General features: G+C 34.0%; 2 pseudogenes; both read right to left on the bottom strand.

The window, feature by feature from the left end:
* Nucleotides 1-3,662: 3,662 nt before the first annotated feature.
* Nucleotides 3,663-4,068, bottom strand: LOC143400684 (vesicle transport protein GOT1B pseudogene; annotated as a pseudogene).
* A 3,467-nt stretch (nt 4,069-7,535) lies between these two features.
* Nucleotides 7,536-10,029, bottom strand: LOC143400668 (olfactory receptor 7E178-like; annotated as a pseudogene).
* Nucleotides 10,030-10,537: the final 508 nt, after the last annotated feature.

Below are 10,537 nucleotides of genomic sequence, written 5' to 3'. Positions count from 1 at the left end.
AACAATATAGTCATCTAATCCTTGACAATGGCACCAAAAATATACCTTGAAGAAAAGACAGACTCTTCAACAAGATGCTCAGAAAACTGGATATACATATGTAGAAGAATGAAACTTGAATCCCTATCTCTCACACTATATAAAAAGTTAACTCAGAATTAATAAAAGACCTAACTATGGACCCAAAGTGCAAATGTTAGAAAAAAGAAACACAGGGTAAATGTCAAGACATTGGCATAAGCAATGAGTTCCTGATAATTCAGAAAATATTAAGAAAAATCAACAAATGGGACTGTTTCAAATTAAAAAGTTTCTACATAGCAAAGGAACCAATAGAGTGAAGAGATAGCCTATAGAATGGGAGAAACATTTCATGGGCTACTCTTCCAAAAGGGATTAACATACATACTATATAAAGAACTCAAAAAACTTAATATCAAAAACAGAAACAACCCAATAAATAAATTGGCAAATGAAATGTACACATACTTCTCAAAGGAAAAAGTATGCATAGCCAACAATTACATGAAAAAAAATGTTTAACACCTTTACCCATGAGGGAAATATAAATCACAACTACACTAAGATTTCATCTCATCCCAGTCAGAATAGTTATCTCCAAAAATACCCAAAAAATGCTGACTAGTACATGAGGATAAAAGTAACCCCTATACACAGTTTTGGGAATGTAAATTAGTTCAGCTACTATGGAAATTAGTAGAGAATTTCCTCAAAAAACTAAAAATAGTAATACCATGTAATCCATCTATAAGATTTGGGGCATATAACCAAAGAAATTAAAGTCGGCATACTATAAAGACACCTGCATATCCACATATATCATGGCAAAACTCAATATCCAATTTATGGGATGAGCCTAAGGGCCTATCAACAGATGACTAGATTAAGAAAATGTGGCATATATACAGAATAAAGTATTATTCAGCCATAAAAAAGAATAAAATCATAAAATCATGTTTTTTCAGGAAAATGGATAAAAATGTAGATCATAATGTTAAGTGAAATAAGCCACACTCAGAAAGGCAAGGGGTACATTTTTCCCTCCTATGTGGAACAAAGGGTGGGGGACATATGAAAGTAGCAGAGTGATCATTAGAGAAAAGGGAGAGGGAGGAGTGTAAGGGAGGTTAATGAGGAGGTGGGTATGATCAAAGTATGTTATTTGCATAAATAAACCCAAAAAAGAATATGTGTATATGCCACAATGAAGCCATTTATTCTACATAATTAAATGTACTAATAAAAAGAGAAAAGAATGTATGCCTAAAAAAGAGAATATTTAATTTTTTAAATTATTTTTGTTTGTTTTGGTGGACACAACATCTTTATTTTATTTTTATGTGATGCTGAGGATTGAAGCCAGCGCCCCATGCATACCAGGTGAGTGCACTACCGCTTGAGCCACATCCCCAGCCCCTAATATTACTATTAATTCACCCTTCTCTTTCCCCAGATCCAATGCAAGTTTCAAGACAAAAAAAATGGAAAATATTACTTATTTCTGTGAATAATACACACCTCTTTATTAAAGTTCAAAAATTTAGCAACATTTGTTTCATACATAATATTTTATACTGATTTGATAACAGTGTGGGAAATTTGAATTCTGGGCATCTCTGCATGATTACATTCTTCTACACACCTGTCCCCCAAAGACAACCACTGTCATGGAATTGATAGGTAGATTTTTCCCCTCAGTGTTTCCATGTCACTATTGATTTATGTATTAATGGGTACAGTAAAAATAATCTACCATATGATTTAGTTGATCTAGCTGTTTCACTTCTTTATTCAGAGGAAAGAAAATAAACCCAAAAAAGAAGAAATTATTATACCAAATATATACCCTCATGCCCATGCTTATTGCAGCACAACTCTCAATAGCTAAGATACAGAATTACCCTAGATGTCCATTAACAGATGAATAGATAAAGAAAACACGGTACATACATCCACAGTGGAATATTATTCTACCATAAAAAAAGAATAAAAACCAGTCATTTGAAGCACAGTGGATGGAATGGAGGACATTATGGTAAGTGAAAGAAGCCAGATAGAGAAAGACAAAATACCACATGTTCTCCATCTTATGTGGAAGCTTAAAAAAGTCAACCTGGAATTATAACAGTGATTATAGACATTGAGAAAATTGAGAGGATTGGGGTAAGGGTGATTAGAATTGATTAGTTGATTAGTGCACATTGTATGCCTGTAAGGAAATATCATACTGAATCACATTAATGTGTAGATTAGTTGATTAGTGCACACTGTATGCCTGTAAGGAAATATCATACTGAATCCCATTAAAGTGTACAATTATTTTGCATTAATTAAAATTTGTTTCTTAAAAACTTACCTAAGAAGTACCTAAAGCTCATCTAAGTAATCTACTACACAAAATCTATTGCCCCTGAAATATACTAGTTTACATCAACATGTGGTGTTGTAAGCACATACATCAACTTCAAATGCTTTAACAGGTACATGCCATTACCTAAGGGATACACACTATTTGTCAGTTTATTAATACAATAATTATTTCAAAATTCTTGTGCCTCTGTTCATATCTAACAAGTGAGAATTTTCAAATACAGTTTGGGTAAAGGATAGTTGTTTGAATTACAACAGTTGATGCATGCTCAATTTTATTTCTGATCACCTATATTGTCATAATAAATGATCACTCATTCTCAACTACATATTTATTGTATAGCATAAAAATATTTATAGAGTATATTAATAATCCTTTCATGATAAACCATGAAGAAATTGCATCTTCTGTGGGGAATATTACCACATGCTTTCAGTAGAAGAGACAGTGCCCTGGAATGAGAATTAGGACATCCACATTTAAGTCCTGTATTATTGACCTGCTACTACACAGAATGTGAGTAAATCTCACCACCTCTCTGATCACTGGAAATAGAATAACACCCATCTCTACAACATGCATGGCACATAAGGGAAGGTTGGAGCTTAATTAATATTTGTTGATAAATCAACCTTGTATTCTACGAGTTAATATTGGACATACTATTGGTAGAGGAGAATAGATCCCATTATTCATATTTTTTCAGAAGAACCACAAAAGTTTTAACTCCATGTTTACAAAAAATAGTGATTCATACATGAACTGGGTTTTCACTTGGTTTAATACATTAAAATGACATAATCCAACCCTACTTATGCATTATTTTCAGAGATACAGCACAACTGGAAATAGAGTTGCCATCACGGTGAACATTTGTAAAAAGCAAATACCTATATAGGTGCTCCTGAGCCCTCAAAACAATAATAATAGTAGTAAAAACAAATGTAACTGACACCATAGTTCTCTAAGAATGGTTGTGTTCTGCACATTGTGGAAAGATAATAAAAATAGCCTTCTAGAGTTTCAATATGTTTCATAACATGGATTTTGTCTCCCTTAGTTTGCTTGCTACCTTCTTAGATCACTTGATTAGAAGCCTGTCTTCATTGCTTCTGTACTAATTGCTGTTGGTCTTTGTAGGCTACATGTTTTAAGCTTCTGTAAATAACATTACAAGTTATTTGATATAATTTAATTTTGTACTGAATGTTCTTCAAAGAATTTTATAAACAATACAACATTTTAAATGAGTCTTCAAATTCTCTTGTTGTTAAACAATATTGTTGCTTTTTCCAACTTTATCTACAAATGATCTAATTGCAGGTAAATTTAAGAGGGATCCAAGAACTGGCATTCTTCTAATAAAGCCAACAACACAGAAAAGAAGTCCCTGAGCAATTTAAAGAATCTATAAATTTCAAAGATCCTGCCTCTCAAATGCCAACCAATAAGAACTACAAATACACCACCTAGGAAAAATCCTGTAGCATTCATTTTATGTTTTTGGAAGAAGAATCTGAATGTTCTTTCGAAACTGATTATAAAAGCCTAGCCAGTCACAAACAAAACATTTCCAATAGCCAGTAGTACTTTGTCAAAAAAAGATAATCATTCCAATAAACAGGAAAAACTGTTAATCCCATTTCAATTTTCTGGGTTTCTGATAAAAAGATCATGGTTGTAGTGCTGAGGGCAGTGGAGGCAGCATCTCGAAATGCCCAGCGTGGAAAGCTGAGTAGGGAGAAAAGAAGGCAGGAAGCAGCCCAGGAGAGCTGTCACATCTTCCAGAAACATCCACTGTTCATAATTTTAAACCATACATTTCTCTCAAAAGTTGAGAAATAATAGAACAGGGCATGGAGGCACACACCTAGAATCCCAGCAAAAATGGAGGCTAAGGCAGAATCACTAGTTTAAGGGTAGCCTTGGGAATTTAGTGAGGCCCTAGCAATTTAGCCAGAACCTGTCTCCAAATAAAAAGGGCTGGGGATGTCGCTCAGTGATTAAGCATCTCTGGGCTCAATCCCTGGTACCAGAAAAAAAAAAGAGTTGAGAAATTAATTTATGGAAGGTCTGGTGGGCCTGGGAAGAAGTACCATATTGAATATGCATGTAAAAAATATATTAAGTTTCTCCTCTGAAACAGTGGATAATTTGCTTGATGTTATATAAGGTAAAAGTGTACCTATCTCTGCTCTACTGTATAAGACTTTGGATATATAGATAAATGACATTCAGTTTATGCTTTAAACTGCTTAAGTTTAAAGAAGAATTCTCAGTGACATTTCTCAAATTCCCTATATGAACAGAGAATAAATTTCATAGGTCTCTGAGCAAAATATTTACATTTTAGAACCATTCAGCATAGCCATTCCAATGAGCTTGCTGATCCAATGATGTCTCAATACACTGCAATCATTCTGTGTTCAAATTCAAAAAATGTTCTCATAGATTCTTATTTTTGCTTATGAAGTAATTGCTCATTTCACTCCAGAATTTTTTTTCTTCTTTTTTTTATGGGTGTTACCAGCAAACAAAGTCTTTCTTTTTATTTTAAATAATTTATTTATTTCTTCTACTCTAGGATCCAGTTGAAATGCACATGTTGCATTTAGTTATCATGACTCATTGAACTTCAGTCTGGGACAGTTCTTCAGCCTTTATCTTTCACAACCCTGACATATTTTATGAGTCAGAGTTTATTTTAAAATGACGTCCATCAATATGAGTTGTAAAAATATTTTATACTATAATCTTTGTAGGGTCTTACACTTTCAGAATTAAACATACACACACACACACACACACACACACACACACACACTAGACACACTGGGAAAGAAATTAAATGAACCCAGAAGCAGTACATTTCAAGAAGCACTGATTAGCAAAAACATCAGCAGACAAGGCCTGTTTAGCAGATATGGACTGTCTTCTTAAAAAATAATTTTCTCCTGTTTATAAAAGCAGAAAACAAGCATTAAAGGCCTCTCACCTGTTAATCGCCTGCACTTTCTCCCATCCTAGGAAGAAGGCCACCACCAGAATAAAAGCCCCACTACATCACAAAGCACTCATTTGCAGATGCCATTTAATGAAATAAACTTTTAGCCACAGAAACATCAATGAGACAATGAAATAGTAAGTACCAAACCTTAATTCCTCCACAGAGACACTAAATTAACAACACGTATGGACCAAGTTGCCTTTGTGAGAACTCCAAGAACTAGTTAAGAGATATTAGCACATCATGGAAACACAAATTCAGGAAGAGGTGAATAAAAATGGACAAGAAATGTTGCTGTATATGCCATCAAGGACCTACACCCTCCCAAAAGCAGCATGGCACAATCAGGAGAAAATTCCCAAGTTCTGCCTTGAAACAAGAATAAGAAGGTGGAATATTCATGTAAAGATGTATCTTTCTAGTAGGCGTATGCCTTGTCTGACTTAGAGCACTATAGAGAAAGATACACAGAAAAATGTTAAGGCTCATACATTACCAGAGAGACTGTAGTACCACAAACAGATGACAGGTGGGACAAGAGATGATGGGCTCTGAGATTAAAGGCAAACCTCTTTAATGGTGAAAATTACACAAACAAGCCCAGAGAAAATTCATTTTCTGAAAATGTTTGAGAATTTCTAGGCTTTTTTATTGGCAGGACAATGGGACAGGGAGAGCCTCTGCGGATTAAATCCAGGTCTTCCCATATGCTGGGCAAATGCTCTATCACTGAGCTACATCCCCAGCCCTAAAATTTCTATTAGTCTGTGGTGAAAGTCTTCCACTACATGAAATAAATCCATAAAAACTTGAGAAGTAGCTATTTTCTCAAAAGCCAAAAACTCAACAAAGAGAACAAGGCATGCAAAAAAATATGGAAACATAGCCCAACCAGAGAAATAAATTAAATATTCATAAACTTACTGTGAATATTCTTTAAAGAAATTAGATCTATGATTTATCTGACAAAAATACAAAACATCCACCTGAAGGATAGTCAGTAAGCTAAAAGAGGACACAGACAACAAAATCAGGGAAGCAATGCATGAACAAAATGAGAAAATTAGCAAACACCTATAAGTTATTAAAAAGCAACAAAAATTTTAAAGTGGAAGAATCAATAAGTAAATTGAAATATTTGATAGTGTCATAATAGACTCAATCAACCAGATGGACATAATCAATAAACTTAGGAACTCATTATTTGAAATTATTGAATCAGTGAAGCAAAAAAAAAGAACAAATAAAAGTGAATAGATCCTAAGGATTTTACGGGAAACTATTAAGCTGAATTTTTTGCATTAGGGGAATTTCAGAAAGGGAATAGGGTGGAAGCGATAGAGATTCAACTTTTTAAAATAATGATTAAAATTTTTAATTTCTCAAATTTGAAGAATAGACATACATATCAAAACACTAAATAAACTCTGATAAATCCAAAGACACCCATAATGAGATATATTACACTCAAATCATCAAAAGTCACAAAGTTCAAAACATGGCAGCATCAAGGAAAAGCAATTCAACATGTACAAGGAAGATCCTAAAGGATTATCAACAGATTTCTTAGTAAAATCCTGGAGGATCTTAAAAAGTCTCAAGTTCAAGCCACATGCCAATTCAATAAATCAGAATCTCTGGTGGTGAGACTCCGGCATCAATGTTTTTAAAGATCCCTTAGTTGCTTCCCATAAAGGCAATCTGGAGGACCAGTGATACACATCCTAATAGACAACCTGCACAAATAAATTTTTTATAAATGCAAAATTTATATGGTAAAGACACAGAAGCTACTGAAAATATATTAATTATAAGAAATTTTAAGTATATAAAAAGAGAGTTGCTCATCTTTCTAAGATTCTTGGATAATTAATAATAAAGTACAGAAGGTTGCATAAGTATAATAAAATTCAGAAATGCATGAGTAAGCTGTACAAAGAATACAGAAACTCCCACAGTTTCAGTAAAGACAGTTTTTTTTAAAAAAGCAATATTTAGATATGAAATAGGAGGAGAAATGAAAATCACAAGAGCTTAAAAATGACGTGATGAAGGAGATGAGTTTTGCAGGCCTAGATGTGTAGTTTTGTTGCCTTTGCAAACCAGCACTGCAAATAGATGACACAGCTCCTGAGACTAGACTATTTTTCTGAAGAGCCTCCACATAGCCCTCTTGATGTCCTTGTTTCTAAGGCTGTATATGAAAGGGTTAAACATAGGGGTGACTACAGTGTAAGCTACTGAGGCCACTGCACCCTTCCTAGGAGAAAGTGAGACAGCTGAACTGAGATACACCCCAAGGCCTGTCCCAAAAAATAAGCAAACAACTGACAGGTGAGACCCATAGGAAGAGAAAGCTTTATATTTCCCACCTGACGATGGAACTCTCAGAATAGAGGAAACTATTTTATAGTAAGAGAAGAAGATCCCTGAGATAGGAAAAAAACAGAGATGGCACCAACAAAATACATGACTATGTTATTGGTAAATGTATCAGAACAGGCAAGGTTGAGGAGCTGAGAAGGGTCACAGAAGAAATGAGAAATCTCCACATTCTTGAAGTACGTAAGTTGTAACACCATTGAATTATGCAGCTGGGAGACCAAAAGGCTGATGAGAACTGACAACAAAACCAATGAGCCACAAAGGCGAGGGTGCATAATGACCTGGTAGTGTAGTGGATGGCAAATGGCTACAAACATGTCATAGGTTATTACAGTTAGAAGCAGACTATCCAAACATCCAAAAAGCATAAAAAAGACATCTGAGTCAGGCAGCCTGCAGAGGAGATGACTCTGTTATGTGTTTGGATGTCCACAATCATCTTTGGGACCGTGGTAGAGGTGAAACTGATGTCAGCCAAGGACATGTTGGTGAGGAAGAAGTACATGGGGGTGTGGAGGTGGGAGTCAGAGCTGACAGCCAGGATGATGAGCAGGTTCCCAAGCACTGTGACCAGCTACATGGACAGGAACAGTCCAAAGATGAGGGACTGCAGTTCTGGATCCTCTGAGAGGCCCATGAGATGGAATTCTGAAACACGTGTTACATTTTGTGATTCTATATTGGAGAGATACCTTTTGAGAAGGAAAAAAAGGTTGAAAAAAGTAAATAAGCAAACCAGTACACAGCGCTGTCTATTATTTTGGATTAAAGCAATTCACTAGTAAAGTCCTTTTGTTTGAGGACCATATACCCTCAGAAATATTTCTTAGTTATGACACTCCCAAACATCTTAGAACTCTGCCATTGTTTATTTGTGTGGTACTCATCTTTTTCTATACACATCAATCTTAGAGACATTCAACTGAAGTATATTTTAAAAGCAAAAACATTAGAGATAAATATGTAATTATGATAAAATATTCTTTTAAGAAAAAAACAAAGATAAACATCCTTTCACCTTTGAGAAAAAGACCATTCTAATTAAAAGAAAGTAAAAACTATTTTATTCAAATATAATGCAAGAAATTCTCTTATTATATAATATTTATAAGATCTATAAGTGCTAAAACCAAAGTATCTGGATTCTAATTAAAAACCAAATATTCATAATCATAAAGCATTTTTATGTGCCAGTTATCATCATGGATTTTCATCCATTTTTGGCCTTCTGACTTTGCTCCTTTATGGAATTAAGTGCTCACTCAAAACTGTAGAATGCATGTTTTTAATTCTTCTCTAATATAACATCTAACCTTGGCCTGATACACTTCAAATTTTGACAAACATGTTTTGGTTAAATATACCAAATCATTCAGCATCACTAATCTCATAGATGTCATCAGTGCATAATAATATCCAAATCATTAAATACATAATAATTAGCATTTAAGAAATATTTTCAAATAATTCTCATTTTATTCAGTATTAACTTATCAATCCTGTGCAATCTCAAGGAAACATCTGGTATTTCATACTTCTTTGTGTTCTCTCACTCCCTCTCTTTTAAGTTTGTGATGGCTTGGTTAAAATACTTAAAGGGATTTCTTTTATTTCATTGACAAAATATAATCATGTGTTTGGAGGGTATAGAGTGATATTAAGATATGGGTACAAAGTAATTGGATCAAGTTTAAATGAATTTCTAATCTTAAGCATTTGGAAATGTTGTGTCCTCATGAAATCCAACCTCCTTGCTGATGGTTGAGGAACTTAGGGCCATGGGTGACCCAAACCCAGGCCTGACACATAGCCTTCTTATGCCTAATTAACAGCTGTTCACTTCAATCTTTCCTGATACAGAAATTTCAGTTCTCTTTCACCAGCTCCCTGAGGGCAACTGTAGTCCTCATTTCTCTGAAGTAGGTAAGTTGTAACACCATTGAATTATGCAGCTGGGAGACCAAAAGCCTGATGAGAACTGACAACAAAACCAATGAGCCACAAAGGCATATCACAGTATGATTTAATTTCAGAGAAAATACAAAAGGAAAAAAAGAACAGACAGTGAATGTAATACCTGGAGAGTTTCCACACTGTAAAATGAAAATCATAGCTGAACTTACCTTACAGTGGTGTGTTGAAGAAATTGGGTGAAATGAAACAAAGTGCTTAGACCAGTGGTCATCAATACTAATTGATCATTAATTTACCTATGGGTACTTAAAATATACTGATACTCTGCCATAGCTTAGAATGAATTAAATAATTATCTCTGTATATAGGATTCTTAGTGGTTCAGGACCAAGAATAAATGTCTCAAAATACTGCCAGACACTAGAAAATGTTCTATTAATAGTATATATGTTATTATCATGATTAACACTTACTACCTATATTAAAAATAGAAATAATGCAATATTTGCTTCAGAACTTCTATTTAAAAAGATCTGAAATATTACCAATAAAATCTGAGTTTTCCTATATCCATGCATAATCCCATTCTTCTATACATCTGTCCCCAAAATGCAAACACTGTCAGTAATTTGGTAAGTATATTTTGTCCATGATTTTCTAACATTAGTATTGATTTGCTTATGTGTAATTCTCTTGAAAATCTAGGTAACCAATATACTACTCTATATTACATCTAACATTTTAATAAAATACTGAATTAAAGGCTTTCTGTGAAGTACATATATTCAGATATAACATTTCAATGCATAACATTGCCTGAAGATTGGATTTCATTTTAT

This window comes from Callospermophilus lateralis, chromosome 1 (genome assembly GCF_048772815.1).
Source record: "Callospermophilus lateralis isolate mCalLat2 chromosome 1, mCalLat2.hap1, whole genome shotgun sequence".
Taxonomy (NCBI): domain Eukaryota; kingdom Metazoa; phylum Chordata; class Mammalia; order Rodentia; family Sciuridae; genus Callospermophilus; species Callospermophilus lateralis.
Note: the sequence above shows the minus strand (reverse complement) of the source record. Positions and strands in the feature narration are given on the sequence as shown.